At 30.4% G+C, this 6,467-nt stretch overlaps 1 non-coding gene across 1 annotated transcript; it reads left to right on the top strand.

Annotated features, from left to right (window-relative positions):
* The first annotated feature begins 335 nt into the window (after window positions 1-335).
* TRNAH-GUG (transfer RNA histidin (anticodon GUG)) lies at window positions 336-407 on the top strand. Its single transcript has one exon. It is a non-coding gene; the product is annotated as a tRNA-His (tRNA).
* Window positions 408-6,467: the final 6,060 nt, after the last annotated feature.

Genomic DNA, 6,467 nt, shown 5'->3' with positions numbered 1-6,467 from the left:
TACTATGTTTGCTTATTTTTTATAGATTTCAGAAAAAAAAATGAAGTTTTTTCAAAATTTCAATCATAAATCTGAAATATTAATATGGAATATACTTTTTTCCTGTTAAAAAAGTAAATTTGTCCGTCCCAAAATACCCATTCCATATTTGTTGATTATATTGCAAAAAACGAGAAAAAAATGGTTTTAAATTTACATAAAATATAGCTATTTTAGTTAATTTTTCATAACTTTTTTCATATTTGTGCATATGTTTTTATGTTTGTCTAAATTGGTATAGATGCACAGCTATGTAAATTTATTATATTAATAAATATTTGGTCAAGAACACAAATGTGGCTGTAGTTTAGTGGTAAGAATTCCACGTTGTGGCCGTGGAGACCTGGGCTCGAATCCCAGCAGCCACAAAAAAAATTATTTTTTAATTTAATGCGTTTTTTACATAAATCGATGGCGTTCTTTTCTGTTTCCAAATCCGATTTGATGAATTTCATATCTTAATTTCTCCTGTTCCAACAATTTAATTTTTTTTGAGTTGTTATATCTATCAAGATCTGAATATAGAATCTTCCAAATAAGTTATTCGACCATATGCAATTAAGATCAAGATCTTGATTTTATTTAATATGTTATAATTAGTTTATATAATACAAATCAATACCAATCATTGCATTAAGATGATGTTCTTTAGGGACTGAAGTTGGATTGAATTTGATGGAATTAATTTGTAATTTGATTGCGTAATGATACAAGTAAAAGAGCCGTGATCATCAAGCCTCCACTCTCCGGCATGCACACCGTTGGCATGTCTGTGGTGGTTGGGTGGCTTCTCACATACATGGTATATATTGGTATAGTGTAATTAGGGTTGAATAAAAAAAATAATAAAATGAAATACTTGATTGATTTTTTTATGTTTATTATTAATTATGTGAAATCTTATTCATAGTATTATATTCATTGATTTGTTTATTATAATACTTTTTTAATGCTTGTACTATTATATTATATATAGATTTTTATAATGTAATGTTTTTTATAGAAAAAAATGAATATACAATGTTATAACTTAGGGATTTGTTAAAATAATGTATTATAATAATAAAAAATATAATTAAAATACAAATGAAAATAGGTTATAATAATACAAAAAATAAAAATACGTTGCTATTTTTTTGTATTGATCTTACTATTAATCATCTATTTAGGCCATGGGGTATCAATACGCGTGAAAGTCGTTCCACATTATCATTTATACATCTTTACAATTCATTTACTATTCATGGGGTGGTGTTCACTAGTGAACAATTAGTGAACAAGAGTGAGACAGAAGAGAGAGACAGAGAGAAAGAAGAGAGATAGAAAGAAAAGGTTTTGATTGGGTGTGAGAACCCGTAATTGGCTTCACTCCACACTACCATTACTCCTAATGGGGGCGGTGTTCACTAGTGAACATCTCCTCCACATAGGCTTTACATAGGATTTTTACGCGTGAAAAAAGAACCATACCCCATGACCTTATAGCTCTATTGAAAAGTAATCATGGTCTTCGGTACAATTATTAATTGTAACTTTTCAGTGTTTTATTATTGTTTTTCTTGGAAATATGACGATTAGCATGTATTAATATTACAAGTAAGTTAGTTAAAAAATTAATTCATTTATAACTCTTACATTTCTACTAATCAAATTCATGAAATATAAATGAGTAAAAATATAGAGTTATCCAAACGTATACCCAACTAAAAATAAAATACGTATGACAACTTGTAACAAGAACAATAAGTTTAAGAAAACGTATATCTTCAACAATAAAGTGTTAGTTTAACCAACACTTGTGATATTTTACCCAAATTAGTATGGGTAACGTACTAAAATCGTCACTAAAATATAATACTTGCAACACTACAACCAACCCTATTGAAGATTCTTTATATTCAAACCGTTTTTTATGAGAATCTATACAAATTTGTTCGAACATAGTTCAAACTATGATATTAGAAAAATTAGATATCATCCTACTTATTGCTTCCTGTTATGTTCTTTTCATATTAAATCATAACATTTGAAATCCATTAATTTTCTTTCTGAATCTAGATTGTAGGAAGAAAAAGTAGAAGGATATCCGATTTCTCATGTAAAGGGTAACATACTATCACTTTCAAAATGAGTAACTTTTGGTTGTCTTGGGAGAATCAGCCACTTTGAGAGTTTCTTCGATAAGTTTTCGTGCTTTCTTGCTACGTATTTCGATTCTCATGCTTTCACTCTTTTCAATCTTGTCATAACTACTCCAGGAACTGTCATCACTAGGAACTGATTTCTTCATCTTCAAAGACATCAATTTCGTCTTCAATGACACCATCAGTCTCTTGAAAACCATTTCCCTAATAGATAGGATTTTATCTGCAGACAACCCGTTTGAAAACATATCATGAACATACTTGTATATGTGTATTAAAAGCAAAAGAAAAAAAGAAAAAAGATTAGAGATTTTATGATAAAAGTAGAAAAAGAAACAAGGGGTAGGGAGCAATTACCTTAAGAGAATGTAGATGGTGGTTGAGGAAGAAGAATGAATAACGTATGGATTTCACAAAGAATGTATTGGAGAGAGATGCACCATATATTTGTTCACAGTTTTGATGTTTGACTTTTAGTTGGAAAGTAGTGCCAATACTTTGCTATTTAAAATAGGGTAAAGGTACGAAAACAACTCATTTCTATTTATTTGTTTAATATAATATACTTTTTTTTATAAATATTTTATTAAGTCGTTGTATCTTGAAAAATCTATATATTTATAACATTATATATATTTATATTTTTATTAGGACATCATATTTTGTCAGAAAATCTAATTATAATAGTGAAAATTGCTATGTATTTCAATGACATTGTTATTATTTGATAGATTCTTAATTACAATGCTCTAATAAAAAAGAAAGATGTATAAAGAAAGCTTAAACGAATATAAATAGCTATATATTTCAATACCATTGGGATTTTTTTTTTTCTTTTAACCGTGTCTTAATTTAAAAATGGTGATTGTTGGGAATTTTAACCGTCCCCCCTTCTAATAAATTTTTTATCACCTTTGGTCCCCAGTTTCCCGGTCCCCCTTTAGCCATGTTTTTGCCCAAAATCCATTAACCATATTTTTCTTTGGTGTGAGTTTACTCAAGCCGGATACTCTTGGATTTTCAAATGGCTTGAATTGGGAAACAAGAGGTGTTCGTGTATCTTGGAATCCCTAAACTCAGGCGTGGATGTCACAACTGTCATCCAAAGGAAGTGATTGGTAGTGGTATATATTACTGTACAATCTGAAGCATCTCGAATGCCAAAAATGAATGGATTTTTAAGAGGATTCGAGTCTCCCTAACAAAGATTGCAGATGTGATTATGGCTAGCTCATACTCATTATTGGAATCCTAAGTCGATGAGAACTTAGAGACCAAACAATCTAATTTATGGAAAGTTTAGTTTATGACAAGTTGGTCATAAGTTTCCTAGTCTAATATAAGTTGGTTTGTTAGTCTATATATACCTATCTATAATCGAGTTTATGATTATGAGAATAGATTGTAAAACATTGGTTTTGAGTCAGTTTTTTCATTTAATCAAAGAGTGAATTTTGATTACTTTTTTGTTTTGTGTTCTCATTTTGTAAACTAGACTCATGGTATAGACATAGGAGTGAAAATGGTTGTGGTGACTGGGCAATTGGATTTGCTCTCATTTTTCTCATTTATCCTTGTAATTGCTTTTTGTTTCTTTTTCGTTTAAAATTTATGTACTGTTTCTTGTTGCAATTTAGTTGCTTGCTAATTAATGACATTTAATGATATTTGTCGTTTAAAGAAAATCAAAATAATTAAATGTATGATAACTATTTCAGAAACCCCGCATGATATTCAGTATAGAGTTGTCCACCTTGCCCTGAAAACTAAACATGGGCAAAACTTTTTGGTCCCCAAACCTGAAAACGTAGTAAAATTAATACCCCATATAGTAACGGGGTTCCACATGGTTTTTTTACACTATATATATTCATTATAGTTTGATTGGTTTATTTATAAAAATTGCAAATTAAGTCAATTGAATTTTGTAGTTACAAAATCCTTTATTCGCTATTTCTAAGTATCTTTTTATTATTATTTAAGCTTCTTGATAGATTTACGAAATCAAAATTGTTGTAAAAAATATGACTATTTCTTTCATTGAATGTTTGAAGTCAATGAATAAAAAATAATACCTATCTCATTTTCGGATAACAACAAGGAATAAATAGGAAACCATATATTCGTCATTACAAAAAAGCAAGTGCATTATTATGTCACAACATTTTCTTTTTAGCTTATGATAATCCAATCAAACACCCTTTCCAAAATGGACCCAATAATCTCTTGGTAGATGAATCCTAAAAAAGTTAGGTATATGTAATTTTTGTCGAGTAACTTTTGTTGCATCATCTCCAAAACTGATTATGAAAATACAATTCCTCAAAACTCATTAATGAGAATCGGTTTTTAATCGTAATCTCAAAACTCTCTAACTTATATGGCTAATGTAAATCATTTCCTTATTAAATCAGTCGATATTTTTAGTAATTGGTGAGACCCCTTGAAACAACGATTAAAATGTAGTAGAAACCGAAAATGAAATCTTATAATATTTTGAATACAAACTATAAAAAGAGAAACACGTTTAGCCAAAATGGTGCATGGTTATAATATGAACAAGTGGGACGAAGTAAGCCAAGGAAGTGACATGGAAAGAAGGTTTCTTTTGTGGACTTAAAGCGAAAGTGACGACCACCAGTGTCACTGTCAACCACACTATCTTTAAGCTGCAAGGAGGGACCTCATGCTCCTCTCCATGCAAATCTCACTCGAGTTTTGTCATTTTTGGCTTGGATTATGCATCCAATGATATGCTAATTGATTACTAGTGATGACCCATGTCATATAATATTTTAGTCAATAGTTTTTGTTGATTTTTCTTTGTATTTTGTAGAAATTTGATATATGGAAAATCACAAGAACATCATATTGAATTTAACAAAATGACCACATATTGCACCAATATCTAAAAATAACTTTATTTCATAATGAAATATCTTTTTTTTATTTATTTATTTATTTTTTTTTATGCAATATGGTGTTTCTTACAAAAAAAAATGTAACATTATTGCTGCAAAGTGTTTGACATTACGAAATATTTTATCAGAGAATCTTGAGTAGGATTGTGTCATTTATTTAAGAGATAATGTTAATGTAGTTATACAAATTCTCCGCTTTTAGTTTAAATTATCCATAATTTTATTTTTTTGGCGGTCTAAAAACATAAAGTTTATTTTTGTGTGTTAAAAAACTATTATCAAATAATTTAAGGGGACAGTCGGTTCTTTTCCTCAATTTTGATTTCCCTAAAACACACGTGTATTTAAATTCTATTCTCTATTGTAAAAGTTGCTAGAACAATCATCGGAAATGGCCTTACCATGATACCATCGGGAGAGCAGCAAAATCGGGAGGATTTGCCGGAGACCGAAGAAATGTTACATAAGACGAAATTAATTTAATTCTTGGGAAGAAATACTCTAATTATCCTTCAAAACAAACATTTTGTTGGTTAATTAGGTAATATATGTAGAACGGAATAAGGTTTATATTGGAGATCCGGATACCCCTTAGATCGTGTGAACACTTTCTGAACTGATATTTCTACCATATGTCTGGGTTGCAAAAAATTCAGTCTAGGATAAACCAAGAGGACACTTACGAATTTAGGCATAGAAAACGTAAGCCAAATTGCTAGAAGGATTTTGTGTTTGTTTGAAGAAAACGAGAGCTAATAATTTCCGTGTGTCTCTCCTCAAAGAGAAGAATCGTTTATATAATAAACGAGATTAGGGTTTCTCTTAGGGTTGGTCGTCATGAGTTACTTTGGAAGCAAGCCAGGAAATTCGAAATTTAATGAGGATTTAGGGTTTGCAAAACTAACGAATTTCGTTAGTTTGACCATAATCACCCTCAAAAATTTGAATTTCCCACTATGTTCCCAGCTAGGAGCTCTGCCCCTTGGACCCCGCTAGGGGCGCTGCCCCTTTGAAAACCCCGGACCCAGGGGCACTGCCCCCGAACCTCCGACTTGTCGTCGAACCGGTTTCTAATTCGATTTGATAATGCATGCACTCCGCACAACCCGTACATATATTAGAGTACAAATTATGAAGCCCCTTAACACACATGTTAGTTCCAGTTACATAAAATGAAATGGTGACATTAAAATCACCAACAATAAGCACAAATTTTTCGATTTGTAAGGACCTCATACATTATTTCGGAAGTTTTTAGGTATGAATCATGACTTGAAGATCAAGCATTAATCCTCTTGTCATTACATGTGGAGTTACTCTTAAAATAAAAAAAAATACTGATATCAATAGAACTATATTTGAG

This window comes from Lactuca sativa, chromosome 3 (genome assembly GCF_002870075.4).
Source record: "Lactuca sativa cultivar Salinas chromosome 3, Lsat_Salinas_v11, whole genome shotgun sequence".
NCBI classification, from domain to species: Eukaryota; Viridiplantae; Streptophyta; class Magnoliopsida; order Asterales; family Asteraceae; genus Lactuca; species Lactuca sativa.
The sequence above is the reverse complement of the archived record's forward strand: the minus strand, read 5'-3'. Positions and strand labels throughout refer to the sequence as shown.